The sequence below is a fragment of the Saccopteryx leptura genome, chromosome 1, assembly GCF_036850995.1.
Source record: "Saccopteryx leptura isolate mSacLep1 chromosome 1, mSacLep1_pri_phased_curated, whole genome shotgun sequence".
Lineage (NCBI taxonomy): Eukaryota > Metazoa > Chordata > Mammalia > Chiroptera > Emballonuridae > Saccopteryx > Saccopteryx leptura.
The window spans coordinates 251,494,051-251,519,490 of NC_089503.1; the positions used below are offsets into that span (position 1 = coordinate 251,494,051).

Genomic DNA, 25,440 nt, shown 5'->3' on the forward strand with positions numbered 1-25,440 from the left:
AGATCCTATAGATGGTTGTTATAAGCTTGTTAATGAATTGATTATTGTGTCATGTTCCCCTTCCTTTTCCCTTCCTCCAAACCTCTATGTGATCAAGTCTATATAACGAGCTGCAAGGCTATTTCACGACACGCATGATTTGGGTCAGCTATACCCTGTGTTAGTCATATGCAGCCAGCTTAGTAAATAAAACTCCCCAAAAATTCATTTGGACTTGGTGTCTTTACGTAAACCCATGGAAGTAAGGTCCGGTACTTTACAACACCCAGGGCCATTGGCCCCATCTCACATCACCATGGATGAGCCTAGGGTAACCATCCAAGTAGCAGGTAAGCCAGTCTCATTTCTTATAGACACAAGGGCCACTTACTTTGCCTTGCCTGAATATTCAGGTCTTGCTCATTCCTTGAAGATCTCTGTTGTGGGTGTTGATGTTCTTATTTTCCTCCTTGCTTACCACAGATCCACTGCCTGTCTAATACATAGTATCTCCTTTACACACTCTTTCTCCTCCTGCCTTAATGGCCCATGTCTATTTTTTTTTAATTTTTTTTAATTCATTTTTTTAGAGAGGAGAGAGAAAGACAGAGAGGGAGAGAGAGAGGAGAGAGAGACAGAGAGAGAAGGTGGGGAGGAGGAGCTGGAAGCATCAACTCCCATATGTGCCTTGACCAGGCAAGCCCAGGGTTTCGAACCGGCAACCTCAGCATTTCCAGGTTGATGCTTTATCCACTGCACCACCACAGGTCAGGCCAAATGTTTTCTGTTGCCCTTTTTTTTTTTTACTTTATTTATTTTTTTTTTAATTTTTTTTTTTTATTGAATCCAGAGAGAGGAAGGGGGGTAAGGGTGAGACAGAAACATCGATCTGTTTCTGTATGTGCCCCAACCAAGGACTGAACCAACCACCTGTGCATTGCAAGACAATGCTCCAGCCAAGCGAGCCATCCAGCCAGGACATGCCCATGTCTATTTTAGGCCAGGACCTACTCTCCAAATTCAGAGCCTCTCTCTCTTTTCACCTCCTGTCCTCTGAATTGGCCTTGTTTCTACTCTTAGCCAGCCAGATTTGCCCACTTCTGTTACAAATTTACCTCTTCCACCCAACATAGTGAATCCCAAGGTTCTCACTACTCTACAGCTGCAAAACTCCAGGAAAAGGCCCCCTTGTGTCATCCCTCCAGGTTAAAGAAAACAGAAGCTCCATCTCCTCACATGCCTACAGACGGCCCTTCCAGTCTACCCAAATCATTGCCAGAGGTCCAGAATTGACATTAAGCTTGAGACAAAAGCTTAATATGCTAGAAGCAGTGGTCATTGGGACTTGGACGCTAGCTGCAGAGTGTGGAAATGCAACAACCATTCCAGTGTTATGTGGACTTTTCCTGAATGTGACTCCTGCTCCTTGTGACAGTTCTCAGTAGGACTGAAGTGGGGTTGGGTTGCATCTGCAGGGATGTGGAATAGTGATGGTGTCAGCAGGACTTGGTGAAATTACATTAACATATTAGGGACATTCAAAACTGCAAAGACTCTATTATAGATCCTGTATTGACTAAGAATTTGCTTGATAATCTAAAAGGTTTTAAGTCCCTTCAATATATTAAGACACTTGTTTTGGTATCTGTTAGCATTGGCTATATTAATCTTCTGTTTATTTTGTATTTTTCCAGTCTGCCTCCAAATCAGAACATGGGAAATCAGATGAGTGTAAATTACAGCACACGAATTGAAGTTAAAAAATTTAAAAAATGGGGGATATGTTGGGGACCTCAAGCTGACAGGGCCCTTGCAGTTTAGATTTCTAAGAGGACAGAGGTGTGGGGGCTGGCAGTAAGCTGACAGTCTGTCCAACCCCCCACTTCACGTGCTTGATTAAGTTGCTAAAGGCTAAGTTTTTCTCCCCACCTCCATGTTAGCTGTGATGCTGGGTTGTTTCTACTTGTCCTATCCCCCATGTTCCTCGGAGAGACTGGAGGGAGGCAGTTTTCTTTTTATCCTTTGTTTTATGAAGTTAAGATGTTATGTATGGTGGGGGCTTTCTGCACTTGGGAGAATTCTTGGGTTGCCTTGGAAATGTAATCAGAGATATCATTGATTTGCTAATGAATTTTCTCTGCCCTATAAATATAGCGGTTTGAGGGTGGAGACTCACTTTTTTGCGAGCTATCTTTGCATTGCAAAGAGACTACCCAATCTCATCCTGTTTTCTCTCAAAGTTTATTTCTTCATTCCATGCTGTTCTCACTCAGGACCTGGAATTACTAGCAGTGCTGGTTTGCAGCACAGTTTTGCAACAGGTCAAACATGTGTGCGGGGGGTGGGGGTGGGGGGGGTGCTTCTCTGGAATAAAAGGGACTCATATGCCCTGGTCAGATAATTCGGTTGGTTAAGCATGGTCCTTAGGTGCAGAGGTTGCTGTTTCAGTCCCTGGTCAGGGTACATACAGGAACAGAGTGATATTCTTCTCTGCCCCCCTCCCCATCTCCTCTTCCTAAAATCAATCAATGAAGTTTTTTAGGCCCTAGCAGGTTGGGTCAATGGTAGAGCATTGACCCAGTATGTGGAAGTCTTGGGTTTGATACCTGATTAGAGCACACAGGAGAAGCGACCATCTGCTTCCTCTCCTCTTCCTCTTCTCTGTCTTTCTCTCTTCCCCTCCCACAGCCATGGCTCAATTGATTTGAGCCTGTTGGCCTAGGCCCTTGATGGTGAACCTTTTTATAAAAACCACCCACTTTTGCAGTGCTGGTCAACCTGGTCCCTCCTGCCCACTAGTAGGCAGTCCAGCTTTCATGGTGGGCAGTAGTGGAGCAACCCAACGGCACCATGATTAAATTGGGTGATGAGTGTATAGGCGTTCAGACACACTTAAGTGTTTGGAATTTTTCACACAAAATAGTTTTAGAATGTTGTTAGCTTTTTCCAAACCTTAAAGTCCTGTCAGCTCTGCCTCTCCTCTCTCAACAGTCCCCTTTTTTTTCTTTCCTTCTTTTCCAAGTAAGAGGAGGGGAGATAGAGAAACAGATTCCCACATGTGCCCCAACCAGGATCCACCTGGCAACTCCCATCTGGGGCCGATGCTCTGCCCATCCAGGGCCATGCTTGCAATCGAACTATTTTTAGCACCTGAGGTAGAGGCTCCAGGGAGCCATTCTCAGCACCTGGGGCCAATGCACTCAAACTAATTGAGCCATGGCTGCAGGAGGGAAAGAGAGAGAGAAAGAGAAGGAGGAGGGGGAAGGATGGAGAAGCAGATGGTCACTTCTCCTGTGTGCCCTGACCAGGAATTGAGCCCAGGACACCCACCAACTGTCTCCTAAATAAGTACATTGTATTGTGCATTGCTCAATTGCATTTCACAGAGATTGAGGCTTTTTTTTTCACAAGTTGAAGGCAAGACCCTCCACCTGTAAAAAGATTGCAGGTCTCTTAACTGAAATAGTTGCTTTATTGCAGATAGTTGCTTTATTGCAGCCAATCCACAATACCTCTGAGGTATGCCTGTATCTGTCATGTGACTAAACCTGAAGAAGGATGATCGGCTGGAAAAAAAAAGTCAGTTCATGCCCTCCCATCTGTGGCTTGAGTATCTACTGAAGAAGGGTTTGAGGTGTCAGGGCAGAGCAAATAAGGAAAAGCCTCCTGGGCATACATAAGTGATTATGGCTAAGCCACAACTAAGGCTAGGGCTCCATGTTCCTAGGGCACAGAATTTAAGGAGGCACTCCATCTCTGGGACTGACCCTGTACTTGCTGGCAACCAAAAGGGGATGTCTCCTTAAAGTTTGTGCCTGAAAGAACTCTCCTGCCTTACCCTGGTCCAGGGCCCTAGTGCAGTGGTTCTCAAACTTTTTGAAATTGGGGCACATTTAAAATTCTACAAATAATAATGTTGGTGCGCTATATATAAATTTCTGAGAAATATGTTATAATAATTAAGTCAAATATTAAAATAATATATATAAAGTCCAAGCGTGCTTTTATGGTAATTAAACAAAATAAATACAACAAAATTAAATTTATTCTGACATTAAAAAATATTTTTATGTTACATTTTTTGAGTTATGCTTTTTAGAATTCGTAAAAAAGCGGGGTTAAAAAAAACGACAAAAGTTATCTTTTTATATATATAGATACATTCTTAGTAAGATTTAGTAAATTCGACAGGTTCCGGCACAAATGTGTTAAGTTTTTTCATTCTTGTGTTTATGAGAAACATGAGCCTGATGTGTCCTAGCGATTTCTTCAATGTTTGGCCATATATTTGAAAGGCAAACTCTCATTTCCTCATCAATACATTGAAGAATTCCTCTCTTTTTACTCTTAATTGTGTTGAGTGCAGAAAACCCCCGTCAAACATATCACCTTAACTTTACACCAAACAAAGGATAGAAGAAACTTGCCTCCAGTCTTTCCAGGGAACATGGGGGTAGTGTAAACAATCCAGCACCACAGCTTAACAGCTTTTTGCAACCTAATCAGGCAAGTGAGGTGGGGGGTTGGGCAGGCTGTCAGCTTACAGCCAATTCCCCACACCTCTGTTACCCAAAAATCTAAACTCAAAAATCCCTGTTGGTTTTTTGGCCCCAACAGGCACATATTTCTCTGGAATACAATGGGGCGCACTTGAAAATCTTCTAGGGCGCACACTTTGAGAACCACTGGCCTAGTGTATTGAGTGCTCAATTCAACTTCCAGAAAACTAGGGAACTGGGCAAGCTCCCAGTGCCAACCCACTAATCCTCTTCCTCCCTGAACTAAGGGAAAGAGACAGGAAGTCTCAACAGTAGGGCACGGCTTCCTCTACTAACAAAGTAGGTGCAAGTTCTAGGGATGGAACTCCCTAGAGCTCTACAGCCCAGGCTTCACCATCTACCATACATATGCTGACTGCACAAAATACACTGCTGCTTCTCAGAACAAAAGCAAGCTGACCAGCTGTTCCTACAGGGCGAGGCCAGAGAAGCCAGCCAGCTTCTCTGAATTGAACCTCGGGTGCCCTCTGCTGGTCTCTCTGATTACAACAGCTGGCTCTGAGACATGCTGGACTGGCCTGAAAAACTGAAATGATTAAAATGATTGAGACTAAATTTTAAGAGAAAGGGAGAAATGGAAAGTGTTCATATTAGATTCAAGTTTCTTTTGGCTCCTAGAGACGCCCACATCCAGGTACCCGACTGTATTGGCCCTGCATTCACTGAGTTCTCTCCACAGCCCAGGGCCAGGCCCCATCCCCGTAGGCAGGGCTGTCCGTGGCAGAGGGAGAGGGCAGGGCATGGATTCAGAGCCTTGATCTTCCCCACACAGCCGCACCATGGATTGTGAATGCTCTCGTGTTGTTTGATTTTTTTCTAACAGTCCTAAGCAGAATCATTTCCACTTACACATAAGGAACTTGAGGCATGGAGAGATCACTTCAGCTGTTCCAGGTCAGTTACAAAGCTAGTGTGAAAGCTGAAATTCAAACCTTACTTTTTTATAAAATATTATATACAGTATTATTAAGTATAGTCACCAAGCTGTCCATTACATCCCCACAACTTATTTATAACTGGAAGTTCATACCTTTTACTCCAGGGGTCCCCAAACTTTTTACACAGGGGGCCAGTTCACTGTCCCTCAGACCGTTGGAGGGCCGGACTATAAAAAAACTATGAACAAATTCCTATGCACTCTGCACATATCTTATTTTAAAGTAAAAAAACAAAAGGGGAACAAATACAATATTTAAAATAAAGAACAAGTAAATTTAAATCAACAAACTGAACAATATTTCAGTGGGAACTATGCTCCTCTCACTGACCACCAATGAAAGAGGTGCCCCTTCCAGAAGTGCGGCGGGGGCCGGATAAATGGCCTAAGGGGGCCGCATGTGGCCCGCGGGCCGTAGTTTGGGGACCCCTGTTTTACTCCATTCACCCACTTCACCCACCCCCAACCCTACTCCTCAACTCTCTGGCAGCAGCCAAACTGTTCTATGAGCTCATTTTCTTTCCTTTCTTTTTTAGATTCCACATATGAAAGCTCATAAGAGGCTTATCTTTTTTTTTTTTTTTTTTTTTAGTGAGAGGAGAGGAGGCAGAGACCCCAGCGTGCATCCAGAAGGGAATCCACCTGGCCAGTCCACTAGGGGGTGATGCTCTGCCCATCTGGGGCCCTTGCTCTGTTGCAACCAGAACCATTTCTTAGCGCCCGAGGCAGAGGCCATGGAGCCATCTTCAGTGTACAGGGTCAACTTGCTCTAATTGAGCCTTGGCTGCAGGAGGGGAGGAGAAGAGAGGGGGGGGGAGAGGGAGAGAGAGAAAGAGAGAGAGAGAGAGAGAAAGAGAGAGAGAAGCGAGAGGGGGGAGGGGTGGAGAAGCAGATGGGCACTTCACCTGTGTGCCCTGGCCGGGAATCGAACCTGGGACTTCTACACTCTGGGCTAATGCTCTACCACTGAGCCAACCAGCCAAGGCCATAAGACTTGTCTTTGTCAGACTTACTTCACTAAGCAAAATACAGTTGAGGTCCAACTATGTTGTTGCAGATGGCAAGATTTCCTTGCTTTTTCTCCCCATGGGTTTTCTCAGGGAGTTTATTTGGGCAGACCAGGGGACAGAGAGGCCTGCATCTACAAGAAAATGTTGGGCCTCTTGGTGGTGAAGCGTGACTTGTGCTGGCAAGGAAGGACCTGGTGGACTGCGGAGATTTAATCTTGAAGTCATGAAACGGTTGACTGCCAGTTGGCAGCATTTACTGGATGCGATCTCCTTCACCTTCATTATCTGGATTGAGTAGGTGTGGGCTCGGTGCCAGGGCTCCATGTGTTGGTAGCACTGGGTGATAGTGCCCATCGTGGTCATGCCCAGATACATGTTGTGGACGCCATGGCGGGAGTCATAGCACAGCCAAGTACCAAAGTTCTTTACTTGAAAGGGGCAGTTTTTGAATACCTGCCCACAGAAGAAAATTTCTCCTGAATATTACTTTTTTTTTTCTGAAGTGAGAAGCGGGGAGGCAGGGACAGACTCCCGCATGTGCCCGACTGGAATCCACCAGGCATACCGACTAGAGGGTGATGCTCTACGCATCTGGAGTGTTGCTCCATTGCAACCAGAGCCATTCTAGCGCCTGAGGTGGAGGCCATGGAGCCATCCTCAACACCAGGACCAACTTTGCTCCAATAGAACCTTGGCTGCGGGAGAGGAAGAGAGAGACAGAGAGAAAGGAGAGGGGTAAGGGTAGAGAAGCAGATGGGCGCTTCTCCTGTGTGCCCTGGCTGGGAATTGAATCCAGGACTTCCATATGCCAGGCCGATGCCCCCTGAAGATTTCTTTATCTTCTTCAGTTGAGACACAGAGTATCAGAAGTGGGACTTTGCAATGACATGGTTAGGTGCAAAGATGTGCGTGTGCAAAGACAGTATACACACTTGGGGTGGGCAGGCCACACCCCACTACCAGGTGCTCTCACTGTGTACCAGAAACCTTGTTAGTGTTCTCTCCATGTTCGCCACTACCCACAAAAGAAAGGTTTCCTTCTTTTTTATGGCTGAATATTCTACTGTGGGCATATACCACATTTTCTTTATCCATTCATTTATTGATGGATATCTAGGTCATTTCCTTATCTTGGCTATTATAAATAATAATGCAATAAACATGAGGGATGCAGTGTGGGAATATGTTGTGAAAATATGCAGAGTTAGGATAACAGTTAAAGACAGCAAGACACCCTACAGTGAAAGCCCTGAGCAGAAAAGAGTCCAGGGGCCTCTCTTTACTGGAAACAGTATGTGCTGGAAACAGCAGAACAGCAGGATAAGATTTAGCAACAAAAAAATGTTTAGGCTCTCAGAATGAGATTAGGAGTCAGCATGTTCCTTGTCCTTTATTTCACCCCCTGAAAACTTCTTCTTTCTGCTTCCTTGAATTATTTGTACTGGTTAATAAATGTCTGAGTGAGGCTGGGGTGGGGCTTCAGTCCTTCGATCTGCTGACCAGAACTGTTGCCTCGCCTTGGTCCCTCGGTGCATTTTATCTGGTCTCTGAGTAGTCTTGCCACCAGGACAAGTGGTGCCTTGTGTGAACAATGGGAACCAGATGACAGATTTGCCATTCCAAGTAGTCATTGTCTCCGCAACAATGCAGATGTCTTTTTTTTTTTTTTTTAAGAAAGAGAAAAAGAGAGACAGAGAGATAGGAACATCAAGCTGTTCTTGTATGTGCTCTGACTGGGGATCAAACCAGCAATATCTGTGCTTGGGGATGATGCTTCAACCAACTGAGCTACCTGGCCAGGGCTGAAGATATCTTTTCAAGTTAGTGTTTACTACAGATAAATACCCAGAAGTAGAAGTGCTGGATCATATGGTAGTTCTATTTTTAATTTTTAAGGAAAATCCATACTGTTTTATAGTGTCTGCAATTTCCACTAGCAGTGCACCAACATGTGTTATTTGTCTTTTTGATATTTTTTACCTTTTCTATGTTTAGGTATGTCTAGATACACAGGTACTCTTGTGTTACAGTTGCCTATCATACTCAGTACAGTAACATGCTGACAGGTGTGAGGTGATACCTCAATGCAGCTTTGACTTGTATTTCCCTGATGATTAGGGATGATGAGTGTATTTTCACGTACATGTTGCCCATTTGTATGTATTCTATGGAAAAATGTTTATTCAGATTCTATACTCATTTTTAATTGGATTGTTTGGATGTATTTGTTTGTTTGCCATTGATTTTATGTTATTGATTGTAATTTGAATATTTTGGATATTAATGTCTTATGAGATATCATTTGCAAATACTTTCTTCCACTCACCAGGTTGCCCTTTGATTTTGTCAATGGTTTCTTTTGCTATGCAGGTTTTTATTTTTATATAATCCCACTTGTTTTTCTTTTTTTTGCCTTTACTTTTGGTGTCAAATCCAAAAAAAATCATTACCAAGGCTTACTGCCTATTTTCTTCTAGGAGTTTTCTGGATTTAGGTCTTACATTCAAGTCTTTACTTCGTTTTGAGTTGATCTTTGTGTATGGCGTAAGACAGTGATCCAGTTTCATTCATTTTTTTTTTCCTGTATTTTTTCGAAGTTAGAAGCAGGGAGGCAGAGACAGACTCCCCCATGAGCCTGACCGGGATCCACCGGCATGCCTGCCAGGGGGCGATGTTCTGCCCATCTGGGGCGTTGCTCTGCTGTGGCTGGAGCCATTCTAGTGCCTGAGGCAGAGGCCATGGAGCCATCCTCAGCACCCAGGCCAACTTTGCTCTAATAGAGCCTTGGCTGTAGGAGGGGAAGAGAGAGAAAGACAGGAAGGAGAGGGGGAAGGGCAGAGAAGCAGATGGGTGCTTCTCCTGGGTGCTCTAACCGGGAATCGAACCTGGGACTTCCACATGCCAGGCTGATGCTCTACCGCTGAGCCAACTGGCCAGGACCCAGTTTCATTCTTTTGTATGCAGCTCTTCAGTTTCTCAACATCATTTACTGTCCTTTGCCCATTGTATATTCTTTGCTCCTTTGTCATAAATTAATTGATCATTCATGTGTGAGTTATTTCTGGGTCTCTCTTCTGTTCCATTGATCTATGTGTCTGTTTTTGTTTTTTTGTTTGTTTTTTTTGTTTTTGTTTTTGTTTTTGTTTTTACAGAGACAGAGAGTCAGAGAGAAGGATAGACAGGAACAGACAGGAATGGTGAGATGAGAAGCATCAATCATTACTTTTTCGTTGCATGTTGCGACACCTTAGTTGTTCATTGATTGCTTTCTCATATGTGCCTTGACCATGGGGCTACAGCAGACCGAGTAACTCCTTGCTTGAGCCAGCGACCTTGGGTCCAAGCTTGTGAGCTTTGCCCAAACCAGATGAGCCCACGCTCAAGCTGGCTACCTTTGGGTCTCGAACCTGGGTCCTCTGCATCTCAGTCTGACGCTCTATCCACTACGCCACCGCCTGGTCAGGCTATGTGTCTGTTTTTATGCCAATATACTGTTTTGTTTTGATTACTATAGACTTGTAGTATAGTTTGAAATCAGGGTATAAGATATCTCCATCTTTGTTCTTTCAAGTTACATTGGCTATTTGGGGTCTTTTGTAGTTCCATACAAATGTTATGTTTGTTTGTTCTATTTCTGTGAAAAATGTTATTGCAATTTTAATAGGCATTGCATTGGATCTGTAAATTATTTGAGTAGTGTGGACACTTTAATACTATTCTTCCAATTCATGAGCACAGAACATTTTTCCATTTATTTGCCTTCAATTTCTTTCATCAGTGTCTTGTAGTTTTCAGTGTACAGATCTTTAACCTCCTTGGTTAAATTTATTTCTAGGCCCTGGCCGGTTGGCTCAGTGTTAGAGCATCAGCCCAGCATATGGAAGTCCTGGGTTCAATTCCTGGCCAGGGCACACAAGAGAAACACCCATCTGCTTCTCCACCCTTCCCCCTTTCCTTTCTATCTCTCTCTTCCTCTCCCACAGCCCGGGCTCCGTTGGAGCAAAGTTGGTGCGGGCGCTGAGGATGGCTCCATGGCCTCCGCCTCAGGTGCTAGAATGGCTCTGATTGCAGTGGAGCAGCGCCCCCTGGTGGGCCCTGTCTGACTCCCCCTTGCTTCTCACTTTGGAAAAATACAAAACAAACAAACAAACAAACAAACCCTTATTCCTAGTTATTTTTTAATGCAATTGTAAATTGGGTTGTTTTCTTAATTTCTCTGATAGATACATCTGGATACACAAGTACTATTGTGTTACAGTTGCCTACAGTATTCAGTACAGTAACATGCTGTACATGTTTATATCCTAAGAGCAATAGGCTAAACCATATAACCTGTTAATATCAGTAAGTGTATAGAAACATAACACATTTTTGTGTATTGATTTTGTATCCTGCAGCTTTATTCACTTATCCTAAGTGGGTTTTTTTGGTGGAGTCTTCAGGGTTTTCTATTGTTGTCTGCTGTCATATTATCTACATATCATGTCATCTACACTTATTGCTACATAGTGATTTTTTGGTCAACAACAGATCACATATAGCACAGTGATCACATTATAATTAAGCTGAAAATTTCCTATTACCTGATGATGTTGTAGCCATTGTAAAGTTGTAGTGCAACGCGTTATTCGCATGTTTGTGGTGATGGTGTAAACAAACCTGCACTGCCAGTCATAGAAAAGTAAAGCACATGTTTTTACAGTATAGTACATAACATATTTATAGCATAGTATCAAAGTAAAGCACATACAGTTGTGTACAATACATGACACTTAATAACAAATGACTGTTACTGGCTTTTGTACTAATTATAAAAGAAAAAGTTGGCCCTGGCCAGTGGCCCAGTGGATAGAGTGTCGGCCTAGGGTATGGATGTCCCGGGTTTGATTCCAGTCAGGGCACACAGGAGAAGCAACCATCTGCTTTTTTCCCCCTCCCTCCCTCCCTCCCTCTCCCCCTACTCTCCCTCTTCTCCTCCCGCAGCCAGTGGCTCGGACCTAGTGTGGCCCTGGGCATTGAGGATAACTTGGTTAGTGTAAGCATGTCAGCCTCAGATGCCAAAAATAGCTCGGTATCAGCCTCAGATGGGGTTGGCGGGTGGATTCTGGTCAGGGTGCATGTAGGAGTCTATCTCACTATCTCCCCTGCTCAATAAAAAGGGAGGAAGGGAGGGAGGGAAAAAGAAAGTTTGTAGCCGGGGCTGGATAGCTCAATTGATTGAAGTGTTGTCCCAATATTCTAAGATTGTGGGTTCGATCCCTGGTCAGGGCATATACAAGAATCAACCAATGAATGTGTAAAGAAGTGGAACAACAAATCAATGTTTCTCTCTCTCTAAAATCAACCAATTGATAAATAATTTTTAAAAATAAAGAAAAAAGTTTGCTATAAGAGTATGCCATGTTGCCCTCGCTGGTGGCTCAGTGGTGAGAGTGTTGGCCTGGCATGTGAATGTCCTGGGTTTGATTCCTGGCCAGGGCACACAGAAGTGACCATCTGTTTCTCTACCCCACTCTTCCCTCTTCTCTCTCTCTCCCCCACTCCCATAGCTATGGCTTAATCGGTTTGAGTGCCATCAGCCCTAGGTGCTCTGCCTCAGGTGCTAAAAATAGCTTGACTGCAAGCATCAGCCCCAGATGGGAGTTGCTGGGTGGATCCCAGTCAGGGTGCATGAGTGAGTCTGTCTTCCCTCCTCTCACCTGGAAAAGAAAGAAGAAGAAAAAAATCAAAGTCTTTGGGGGAAAAAAAAGTATACTATGTTACGCCAGCAGCAGCCTCATTTGATGGCATCATTTTCTTCTGTACCTATTTTAATCTTGTGTTATTTTATAGGTTAAGTGTAGCCTAAGTGTACTTGTTTATAATATAGTCTACAGTAGTGTACAGCAATATTCTAGGACTTTACATTCATTCTCCACTAACTCACTAACTCACCTAGAGCAACTCCCAGTTCTGAAAGCTCCATTCATAGTAAGGGCCCTATATAGGTTTACCAATTTTTATCTTTTATACCATATTTTTACCTTTTCTATGTTTAGATACATCTGGATACACAAGTACTATTTGTGTTACAGTTACCAAAAGTATTCAGTACAGTAACATGCTGTACATGTTTATATCCTAAGAGCCATAGGCTAAACCATATAGCCTAGGTGTGCAGTAGGCTAGCATTTTTCTTTTTCTTTTTTTGGACAGAGACAGAGAGAGAGAGACAGATAGGGACAGACAGACAGGAAAGGAGAGAAATGAGAAGCATCAATTCTTCATTGCGGCACCTTAGTGGTTCATTGACTGCTTTCTCATATGCGTCTTGACTGGGAGGCTACAGCAGACCAAGTGACCCCTTGCTCAAACCAGCGACCTTGGCCTCAAGCTGGTGAACCTTGCTCAAACCAGATGAGCCTGTGCTCAAGCCAGCAACCTCGGGGTTTCAAATCTGGGTCCTCTGGTCCCAGTCTGATGCTCCATCCACTGCGCCGCCGCCTGGTCAAGCTAGGCTAGCATTTTTCAACCACCAGTCTGTGGACCAATCCACCAGAAATTTCATGGAGGTCAGCAAAGAGTTAACCACCCTGATGTTGTATGAAGATGATAGACCCAGTGGTTTTAGTCGAATTAATTTATGCTCAGGGTGATTTCTGCCTTAGCAGTCCCAAAGTATAAGAAGGTTGAAAACCATTGCAGTAGCTTATACCATCTAGGTTTGTGTAAGCAAACTGCACAATGACAGGATTCCTTAATGGTGCATTTCTCAAAAAGTACTGCTGTCATTCAGTGGTACATGACTGACTATAGTGACAGTTTTACTTTTTATGATTTGGATGGCTTTTTCTTTTCTTGCCCAATTGCTAGGGCCCAGGTCAATCATAAAGTTAGTAAGTGGGAAAGCTGAGATTCAAAACCTGCTTTAAAGCTTCTTTCTTTCCCTGATACTACTGCCTCTATGGAATTGGAGACAGTATGTCTATTTTGCTGGTTCAGGTATGGGGAGTGCTGACACCAGAGGGCCTCTTCCCTGGGCTGGCCAATAAATGGTGAGCCAACTTTAGTCCTCTTCCCACTACCCAGGCAAGCCATACCAGTTCTCACCCACAATGGGCATGTGCAGTATCTCATTTAAGTCTTTTTATTGTTTATCTGTATTGATTTATTAGGGTGACATTGGTTAATAAAATTATGTCTCAGGTGCCATTTAGGTCTTTCAACATTTGCTGGGGCTCACACTTGGCTGAGCACTGTGGGGAGCTGGGAGCTCCGCAGTGAACAAGGAGATCTGGACCTGTCTCGTGGGAGCCAGTATATGCCCCAAGATGCAGAGCATCAGGAATACCTAGTCCCCTGTCCAATCTCACAACTCCAGTCCACGGGCCTTGCATCAAACTCAGGAGGTCAGAACTACTAGAGAAGGGAGAAAAAACATTGTAGTACTCCTGTGGGAAAGGCCAACCCTCCTACCAAAGACAAAGCCACACCAACTTCAGAACTATATCAGGCTCCTCAATTCCCATGACCACAGTGAGAGTTGCTTAGTTTGTTGCCAACTAGTGCTGAGCTTCACAGCTACAGGTCTGCAAGTGTTGTGGACCACAAATGGCAGAAAGCCATTGTAGATTCGAGGTTTAGCAAAAGGCTAAGTTCTCCCCCCTCCATCTCCATATTTGGCTATGATGCTGAGTATTTGCACCCACTCCACTTGCTTCCTTAGGTTGCTGGAAGCAATTTACTTGCCCTTCCTCTGACTCTTTGTTTTCAGATGTTGGTAGATTTCACTAATGCATCCTGTTTATGCCTTGGGAGAGTTCCTGTTTTAGCCTTGGATGTGTAACTTTGTATTAAGGACTTCCTTGATTTGCATATAGCTATATAATAAAGCAAACTGGGGCTCTGGGGCTCTGGGATATTGCCATCAGTATTTGAAGAGTCCTCCCAGTCCCATTTTTTCTTGATGAGTATGTTTCCTTAATTCTGCACCGTTATTAGGAGCCGTGCTGGTCCAGGGCAAGTGGTGCCTGAACAGAAGACTTGAGTACGAGGAAACCAAAACTGAAGGAAGGTGATGGAACTCCCCAAAGTGAAGTGCGCACAGTGAGTAAAGAAAGTTTTTGGGGAAAGTGTAGTCGGGAGTAAAAGATTATGGGACAGGTAGGGTAAAAAATAAGGGACCTTTTTGTAAAAATGTTTCTGTATGAAGACAAATAGTTGTCTGAAAAGTATCAGGGTGAGCTGGAAACAGAGGGATGTGAATAGGAGGATAACTTGGAGTCTGAGGATGACTCGGGGATGAAAAATCCATGGCTATGGCTGCCTTAGTTGCACTGCCCTCAGCTCCTTCCTACATTCAACCCTCTGCTCCTTCATTCCCTTATTGGGCTGATTGTGGAGTCTATAGCTCAAAATATGGGAAATCCTCCCTCCAACAATCTATAGACCAGGCTAGAAATGTAGGGGAAACAATAAATGGCTTTACCCGTTTTCCTGTTGTAGAAAGACAGGATGAGGCCTGACCTGTGGTGGCGCAGTGGATAATGCGTCGACCTGGAAATGCTGAGGTCGCCGGTTCGAAACCCTGGGCTTGCCTGGTCAAGGCACATATGGGAGTTGATGCTTCCAGCTCCTCCCCCCTTCTCTCTCTCTGTCTCTCTCTCTCTCCTCTCTAAAAATGAATAAAGAAAAAAAAAAGACAGGATGATACAGAGAGACTAGTGCGAGAACATAAACCTGTACCTTTTAGAACTCTGAAAGAGCTTAAACTTGGTTGTGTTCAGTATGGGCCTACTGCCCCCTTTTCACTTGGTTTATCAGATACTATTAGTGCAAAGGCTCTTCCCCCAAATGACTGGAAGGTGATTGCTTGTGCTTGTCGCTCTGGGGGTGATTATTTGCTGTGGAAGTTGGACTTTCATGAAGAGGCTGTTGAGGTAGGAGAAAAATCTCAGTATAGTCAACCTGAGCCACCAGTTACAGTGACTATAGAATTTGAGAATAGATAGGAGACTCAGGTATTAGGAAAATTACAGCTTTTCCTGTCATAGTCTGATTTTCTTTAATGTTTTAACTACAATCTTCTGAACTATCATTTTGTTTCTTTCTTATTCTTTGCCTGGAAATTGAGGAAGGGGACCTGTGTTGGATCTGACTATAGAAAATATCCCAGCAGCTGCCGAGAGCAAATTTTCTCTGGAGATTTTGTTTAGTCACATCCTTCAGTCCCTCTCTCAGAAAATGCCCTGACTAATATCAGACAGGCATCTTTCTAATCTGGATGTGCTATGAAATCCCAGGTTTCTCTCCGGTTTGTCTGATTCTTGTTTCTGTTTAGTCTTTGTTTAATGTTGTCTAAAATGTGTCTGTTTTTAAGGCCTGAATTAAGATTTTTTTTGCATGCAAAAATTGGAAATGCTGGCGCTAATATTTAAAAAAAAAAAAAAATGTTTTTAGAGCTTATAAGGAGTGCTCATTTAAATTTAAATTAGAATAGAATGTAGATCCTTAAGACTTACTAACTTGGTTAGTGCATTATGAGGTGTGTTCAGAGTTAGGAGCCATATAGCAACTTAAGTATTAGGACTGATCAAAGTAATACATTATACTTGTGTGTTTTTTTTAATATTTTTTATTTATTCATTTTAGAGAGGAGAGAGAGACAGACAGACAGACAGAAAGGAGGAGCAGGAAGCATCAACTCCCAAATGTGCCTTGACCAGGCAAGCCCAGGGTTTTGAACCAGCAACCTCAGTGTTTCCAGGTCGAGACTTTATCCACTGCGCCACCACAGGTCAGGCTATACTTGTGTTTTTTGTGCGTAAATTGTCTTGTTTATGTGTAAGGTTATACTCAGTTAGGCAAAACAAAGGAATTGAGCAAAATTAAGCAGAGCTCTAATAAATCACTTCAAGAATTTGTCTCACAGCTAATTCAGGCAGTTAGAAGAATAGTATAAGGATGCTAATTCTGCTTCTCAGGCCACATTCTGCAAAAGGGGCCCCAAGGAAATTGGTGATTTGGCTCCTCTGATTTTGCCAATTGGATTTAAAAAAATAGGTCAGGAACGCCCTGAAATGGAACTAACAATACAAGGGCATAAATTTAAAGGACTTTTAGATATGGGGCTGATGTATCTGTTATTGCTAAGCTACATTGGCCTCCTTCCTGGCCCACTCATGTAGCAGCTACAGAATTACAAGGTATAGGGCAGAGCAAATCCCCTCAACAAAGTTCTAGTTTTTTACAATGGGAAGATAATGAAGGTCATTCTGGATTTTTTCAGCCTTATGTGCTCCTTGGATGGCCAGTTAATTTGTGGGGTAGAGATGTTTTGAAAAATATGGGAGCATTGCTTGTCAGTCCTAATAGTTTAGTCAGTACTCAAATGCTTGATCAGGGATTTTTTGCCCACTAAGGGACTAGGGAAAAGAACAGTGGGGAACTCTCACCCTCATAGAAGTGGCATCCAATACCAGAAGTCGTGGATTAGGATATCAAAATTTAGGCCCTGGCCAGTTGGCTCAGCGGTAGAGCGTCGGCCTGGCGTGCGGGGGACCCGGGTTCGATTCCCAGCCAGGGCACATAGGAGAAGCGCCCATTTGCTTCTCCTCCCCCCCCTTCCTCTCTGTCTCTCTCTTCCCCTCCTGCAGCCAAGGCTCCATTGGAGCAAAGATGGCCCGGGCGCTGGGGATGACTCCTTGGCCTCTGCCCCAGGCGCTAGAGTGGCTCTGGTCGCCCCTGGTGGGCGTGCCGGGTGGATCCCGGTCAGGCGCATGCGGGAGTCTGTCTGACTGTCTCTCCCCGTTTCCAGCTTCAGAAAAATATATAAAAAAAAAAAAAATTAGCATAGGGGCCTTGGTAGCTCCTGCTACCCCAATAATGCATTGGGCAGACCCAATTACTTGGAAATCAGATAATCCTATATGGGTAGACCAATGGCCCCTTTCTCGGGAGAAACTTAGGGCAGCTGCTCAATTGGTACAAGAGCAGTTACAGCTTGGGCACATTGAACCATCTAATAGTCCATGGAATATGCCTGTATTTGTCACTAAAAAGAAATCAGGAAACTGGAGACTATTACAAGATTTGAGAGCAATAAATAAGACTATGGAAATTATGGGTCCTCTCCAGCTAGGACTTCCTTCTCCTACTGCCATTCCATAGAATTTTCACCTTATAATTATTGACTTGAAGGATTGCTTTTTTACTTTTCCTTTAAGCCCTCATCATTGCAAGCGTTTTGCATTCAGTGTTCCTTCTCTTAATTTCCAGGCTCCATGGAGCAATACCAGTGGAGAGTTTTGCCTCAAGGTATGGCTAACAGTCCTGCCTTGTGCCAAAAATACGTTTCTCAAGCTATCTCTCCAGTATAAAGGCAGCACCCTAAGGCATACATAATTCATTATATGGATAATATTCTTTTTTTTTTTTTTTTTTTTTTTTTACAGAGACAGAATCAGAGAGAGGGATAGATAGGGACAGACAGACAGGAACGGAGAGAGATGAGAAGCATCAATCATTAGTTTTTCACTGAGACACCTTAGTTGTTCATTGATTGCTTTCTCATGTGTGCCTTGACTGTGTGCCTTGAGCAGACCGAGTAACCCCTTGTTGGAGCCAGTGACCTTGAGTCCAAGCTTGTGAGCTTTTGCTCAAACCAGATGAGCCTGCGCTCAAGCTGGTGACCTCGGGGTCTCGAACCTGGGTCCTCGGCATCCCAGTCCAACACTCTATCCACTGCGCCACAGCCTGGTCAGGCTATGGATAATATTCTTATCGCTCACCCAGATAAAAACATTGTGTTGACTATTCTGCAACAACTAGAATATTCTTTGAAAGAATCAGGACTTTATATAGTTCCTGAAAAGGTACAGCAATCTTTACCTTTTTCTTATTTAGGACAAATTATTGAGGGACAACAAATTCGCCCACAGAAAATAGAAATCAGGACAGATCATTTGCGAACTTTAAATGATTTCCAGAAACTGTTAGGAGACATTAATTGGCTTAGACCTTCCTTGAAGTTAAGGGGTTACTCGGTCTGCTGAAGGCCCACAGTCAAGTCTTAACTATTAGAGAACTGAAGCCACTTTTTGATATTCTTAGAGGCTTGGCTGAACCAGCTTCTCCTCGAGTACTTACAGCTGTGGGACAATAAGCTTTAAAGCTTGTAGAAAAAGCCTTGCAACAAGCACAACTAAAACGCATAAATCCTGAAGAATCAATTGCCTTACTAATTTGTCCCTCAAGTTACACTCCAACGGGACTATTGTGGCAAGCTTCAGGTCCTATTGAATGGATTCATTTAGCTGTTACTCCTAAAAAAGTTTTATCTCCATATTTTGACCTTGTCGCCTCCTTGATTATCAAAGGGTGTAGGCGACTCTTACAACTTATAGGTTTTGAGCCTCAAATTATTGTTTCTTTTTTCTTTTTAATTTTTTTTCCTATTTATTCATTTTAGAGAGGAGAGGGAGAGACAGAGAGAGAGAGAGAAAGAGAGAGAGAAGGGGGGGAGGAGCTGGAAGCCTCAACTCCCATATGTGCCTTGACCAGGCAAGCCCAGGGTTTCGAACCGGCGACCTCAGCATTTCCAGGTCGACGCTTTATCCACTGCGCCATCACAGGTCAGGCTGTTGTTTCTTTTTTCAAAAGATCAACAACAATGGCTCTGGGAAACTTCTACTAAATGGCAAATTGCTTTTGCAAATTTTACAGGCCAAATTGATTCTCACTACCCAGCTGATAAAATAGTTCAATTTTCATTAATTACTACATTTGTATTTCCTAAAACAATTGTTAATGAGCCCATTCCTGAAGCACCTACAGACAACTTTTTTTTTTTTTTTTTTTTTCCATTATTTTTTTTTTTTTTAAATAAATTTTTATTAATGGTAATGGGATGACATTAATAAATCAGGGTACATATATTCAAAGAAAACATGTCTAGGTTATTTTGTCATTAAATTATGTTGCATACCCCTCGCCCAAAGTCAGATTGTCCTTCGCCACCCTCTATCTAGTTCTCTGTGCCCCTCCCCCTCCCCCTAACTCTCCCCCTGTTCTCCCTCCCCCCACCCCTGGTAACCACCACACTCTTGTCCATGTCTCTTAGTCTCATTTTTATGTTCCACCAATGTATGGAATCATGTAGTTCTTGTTTTTTTCTGATTTACTTATTTCACTCCTTATAATGTTATCAAGATCCCACCATTTTGCTGTAAATGATCTGATGTCATCGTTTCTTATGGCTGAGTAGTATTCCATAGTGTATATGTGCCACATCTTCTTTATCCAGTCTTCTATTGAAGGGCTTTTTGGTTGTTTCCATGTCTTGGCCACTGTGAACAGTGCTGCAATGAACATGGGGCTACATGTGTCTTCACGTATCAATGTTTCTGAGGTTTTGGGGTATATACCCAGTAGAGGGATTGCTGGGTCATAAGGTAGTTCTATTTGCAGTTTTTTGAGGAACCACCATACTTTCCTCCATAATGGTTGTACTACTTTACAGTCCCACCAACAGTGAATGAGGGTTCCTTTTTCTCCACAGCCTCTCCAACATTTGCTATTACCCGTCTTGTTGATCATAGCTAATCTAACAGGGGTGAGGTGGTATCTCATTGTAGTTTTGATTTGCATTTCCCTAATAACTAATGAAGCTGAGAATTTTTTCATATATCTGTTGGCCATTTGTATCTCTTCCTGGGAGAAGTGTCTATTCATGTCTTCTTCCCATTTTTTTATTGGATTGTTTGTTTGTTTGTTGTTGAGTTTTATGAGTTCTTTGTAAATTTTGGAAATTAGGCCCTTATCTGAGCTGTTGTTTGAAAATATCATTTCCCATTTAGTTGGCTGTCTGTTTATTTTTATATCAGTTTCTCTTGCTGAGCAAAAACTTTTTATTCTGATGTAGTCCCATTCATTTATCTTTGCCTTCACTTCTCTTGCCATTGGAGTCAAGTTCATAAAATGTTCTTTAAAACCCAGGTCCATGAGTTTAGTACCTATGTCTTCTTCTATGTACTTTATTGTTTCAGGTCTTATATTTAGGTCTTTGATCCATTTTGAATTAATTTTAGTACACGGGGACAGGCTGTAGTCGAGTTTCATTCTTTTGCATGTGGCTTTCCAGTTTTCCCAACACCATTTGTTGAATAGGCTTTCTTTTCTCCATTGTGTGTTGTTGGCCCCTTTATCAAAGATTATTTGACCATATATATGTGGTTTTATTTCTGGGCTTTCTATTCTGTTCCATTGGTCTGAGTGTCTATTTTTCTGCCAATACCATGCTGTTTTGATTATTGTGGCCCTATAATATAGTTTAAAGTCAGGTATTGTAATGCCAATGGACAACTTTATACTGAAACAGTCACCTTAAAATCAGCTCAAAGAGTAGAATTACATGCCATTATCATGGCTTTTCAGCATTTGCCATGTTCTTCCTTTAATCTGTATACAGACAGCAAATATTTACTTACGGTTGTTTCCACTATAGAGACTGCTGTCTTAGGGACAACTGCTGATGAACTATTTCAGCAGTTTCTCCTTCTTCAAAAGATTTGTACGTCAACATAGAGCTCCATGTTTTATAGGACATACTCGAGCTTACTCCATGCTCCCTGGAGCTTTAGCACAAGGGAATGCCCTTGTTGATCAAGCTACCCAAAAGAAAATTATTGGAGCAACCATGACAGATCAAGAAATCCAGTCTCATACTATTCATCACCAGAACGCTGCAGCCCTGTGTAAACAGCTTCAACGTTCTTGGGAAACAGCACAGCAGATTAAGTCCTGTTCGAGGTGTCCTATACTACAATCTGTCCCTTCATTTGGAGTTAACCCTCAAGGACTCCTACCAGGACAACTTTGGCAAATGGATGTTTACTTCATTTGGCAAACAGTCGGTTGTCCACGTTACAGTGGATACTTATTCTGAATTTACAGTAACCTCTGCTAGAACAGGAGAGGCTGCTAAGCATGTTATAACTCATTGTCTATGCATTTTCTATTATTGGACTTCTTGATGTGATTAAAACTGATAATGCTCCTGCATATGTAGCAAAAGCATTTACTGTAGTTTGTCAAACCTTTTGAATTACGGGTATTTCTTACAATCTTTAAAGTCAAGATATTATTAAAGTGTACCCAGCAAATATTTTAAGGTCAATTTAAAAAAATTTAAAAGGGGGAGTCATATCCTGGAACTCCTATGAGTCTATCTTATCATGCTTTTTACTTAAAAAAAAATTTTTTTCTTTTGAATGCTGATGAACAGGAGACGCCAAATCTTTTTCTCCTGCAAACTTCTACCCTCTTTTATTTGATCCAGCTAATAACACTGTTTTGTCTTTTTCCAAATAGCTCCAGATATACAGAAAAGGTTTATATAGGCGATGGGGATCCTCAAACCCCTCAGCGAGATCTTCTGAGCATGGCTTATTTTTTTATTTTTTTATTTTTTAATTTTTTTACAGAGACAGAGAGTCAGAGTGAGGGATAGACAGGGACAGACAGACAGGAACGGAGAGAGATGAGAAGCATCAATCATTAGTTTTTCGTTGTGCATTGCGACACCTTAGTTGTTCATTGATTGCTTTCTCATATGTGCCTTGACCAGGGGCTATAGCAGACTGAGCAACCCCTTGCTTGAGCCAGCGACCTTGGGTCCAAGCTGGTGAATTTTTGCTCAAACCAGATGAGCCCTCACTCAAGCTGGAGACCTCGGGGTCTCGAACCTGGGTCTTCCACAGTCCGACGCTCTATCCACTGCGCCACAACCTGGTCAGGCTGAGCATGGCTTTTAAGATCTATAATGACAGAGAGGCAGAAAAAGCCCAAAAGAGATCAGGTGAAATACTAGCTCTTGGCATACACCCTCAAAGTCTCCAACACCCCAGCGGGGCCTCATAGAACTCCATCTGGACCCTGCTTCAATAGTGGAAAGGAAGGTCATTGAGCCAAAGCCTGCCAGGCTTACATGCCTTTCCTATGAGGAAAAAATGGGCACTAGAAGGTAGGCTTCCCCCTCGCTCCTCTAAGGGAGGGTTCAGTCTCTTCTAGCCCTGCTCCAGCCACCTATGACCTAACCTTGCCCAGAATGCTGGGGTTTGCCACTGAAGGCTGAAGGTGCCCAGGGCCGTCAGTCCCATCTATGACACTGTGGACAAGCCTAGGGTATTTCTTCTAAGTAGCAGGTAAACTGATCTCATTTACACAAGGGCCACTTAACTATGTCTTGCCTGAATATTCAGGTTTTTTATTCTTCCCTTGAAGATCTCTGTTGTGGGTGTTGATAGTCCTATTTTCTCCTGCTTTGTTTAATATATAGTGTTTCCTTTATTCCTCCTGCCTCAATGCCACACTCATATTTTAGGCTAGGACCTACTCCTAATTTAGAGCTCTCTTTCTCCTTTTTTCTTTTTTGTATTTCTCTGAAGTTGGAAACGGGGGAGGCAGTCAGACAGACTCCCGCATGCGCCGGACCGGGATCCACCCAGCACGGCCTCCAGGGGGCGATGCTCTGCCCATCTTGGGGCATTGCTCTGCCACAATCAGAGCCATTCTAGCACCTGAGGCAGAGGCCACAGAGCCATCCTCAGCACCCGGGCAAATGCTGCTCCAATGGAGCCTTGGCTGTGGGAGGGGAAGGGAGAGAGAGGAAGGAGAGGGGGAGGGGTGGAGAAGCAGACGGGCGCCTCTGCTGTGTGCCCTGGCCGGGAATCGAACCTGGGACTCCCGCTCGCCAGGCCAACGCTCTACCACTGAGCCAACCCTCCAGGGCCTCTTTCTCCTTTTTGCCAACTTCTATTACGAATTTACCTTTGCCACCCAGCTTAGTGTATCCTAAGGTTCTCTTCACCACGCCACGGTTGCAGAGCTCCAGGGAAAAGAACCCTGGTCTCATCTCTCTAGGCTGAGGAGAACAGAAGCTCCATCTCCACACATGCTGCAGATGGCTTTTCCAGTCTACCTGAATCATTACCAGCTAGAAGCAGCAGTCATTGGGACTTTGACGCTAGCTGCAGTGTGGAAGTGTGACAGCAATTCCAGTGCCATGTGGACTTTTCCTGATGTGTTTCCTGGACTCCTGCTCCTGTGACAGCTTTTGATGGACTGAACTGGGGTTCGGTTGCATTTGAGGAGATTTGGAATGGTGTTGGTGCCAACCTGGACTTGGTGAACATGTTAAGGACATTACTCTTTTATAGATTCTTGTTATATTGGCTAAGAATTTGCTTAAAGGCTTTAATTACTGTAATGTATTAGAATGTTTGTTTGGGTATCTGTTAGCATTGGCTATACTAATTTTGTGTTTGTTCTGTATTTTTTAAGTCTGCCTCCAAATTAGAATCTAGGAAGCTAGGAAATCAGATGAGTGCAAATCTCAGCACACAAATTAAAAATAAAAAAAAAGGGGTATATGTTGTGGACCATAAATGGCAGAAAGCCATTGTAGATTCGAGGTTTAGCAAAAGGCTAAGTTCTCCCCCTCCATCTCCATATTTGGCTATGATGCTGAGTATTTGCACCCACTCCACTTGCTTCCTTAGGTTGCTGGAAGCAATTTACTTGCCCTTCCTCTGACTCTGTTTTCAGATGTTGGTAGATTTCACTAATGCATCCTGTTTATGCCTTGGGAGAGTTTCTGTTTTAGCCTTGGATGTGTTACTTTGTATCAAGGACTTCCTTGGTTTGCATAGGGCTATATAATAAAGCAAACTGGGGCTCTGGGGCTCTGGGATATTGCCATCAGCATTTGAAGAGTCCTCCCAGTCCCATTTTTTCTTGATGAGTATGATTCCTTAATTCTGCACCGTTATTAGGAGCCGCCGCTGGTCCGTGGCATTCAAGGAAGACATTCTGGCAGGAAGTCCGAAGTGACACTTACTGACTCAAGCAATGAAGATGTGCAGTCCTCTTCTAATACTTCTAAAGACCATAGGAACAGGTCTCATTTTGAAGCCAGTATTTTAAATTCTTTCTTAAAATTGGCTACTCTATCTCTCTAACAAAAACATCAGGATTTTGTCCAGAATCTTTGGCAGGTAAAAGTATTAGAACTTAGTATCATTTGTCTTTATTTCCATTGCATTTTAAAATATTCATTTATTTCTGGAATCAAGTTTTTGTTATGGTTAGTGATAGCAGTCTTTAATAATTTCTGGCTCCTGGACATTCCGTGCACCCTGACTCCGCTTTGCTAGCTTTGCTTGTGGTACATGATCCTGCCTCCAACTTAACTGTCCATCCAGGGAGGTGGAAACAAGTGGGCCTGTGGCAGGACCATGTATCCCATGGAAGAGGTGCAGTGTGATGGGAGAAGTTTCTATCCCTGCTTTCTGTGTGTGGTTTGCAAGAAAAATTTAGACAGCACAACACTGGCAATACATGATGAAGAGATCTACTGCAAATTTTTCTACGGAAAGAAGTATGGGTCAAAAGGCTATGGTTACAGCCAGGGTGCTGGAACGCTTTACATGGACAGGGTGAGAGGCTAGGTATCAAGCCAGAGTGTTAAATCTGACAGGCCTACAACAAATCCAAACACTTCTAAATTTGCTCAGAAATATGGAGGTGCTGATAAGTGTTCCAGATGTGAGGATTCCACATATGCTGCTGCAGAGAAGATACTTGGAGCAGAGAAGCCCTGGCACAAAAACTGTTTCCAGTGTGCCCAGTGTGGAAAGAGTCTTGAATCAACAACTCTGAAAAAGAAGGTGAAATCTATTGTAAAAGATGGTATGCAAAGAACTTTGGGCCCAAGGGATTTGGCTGTGGCCAAGGAGTGGGAGCCCTTGTTCACGCTCAGAAAAGGAGTAAACCCAGAACCGAGATGACACACTGAGAATTTTTTTTTTTTTTTTACAGAGACAGAGAGTGAGTCAGAGAGAGGGATAGACAGGCACAGACAGACAGGAACGGAGAGATGAGAAGCATCAATCATTAGTTTTTTGTTGCACATTGCAAC

General features: G+C 43.2%; 1 pseudogene; it reads left to right on the forward strand.

The window, feature by feature from the left end:
- The first annotated feature begins 295 nt into the window (after nucleotides 1-295).
- On the forward strand, nucleotides 296-25,317 carry LOC136388275 (cysteine and glycine-rich protein 2 pseudogene; annotated as a pseudogene).
- The last annotated feature ends 123 nt before the right edge of the window (nucleotides 25,318-25,440 follow it).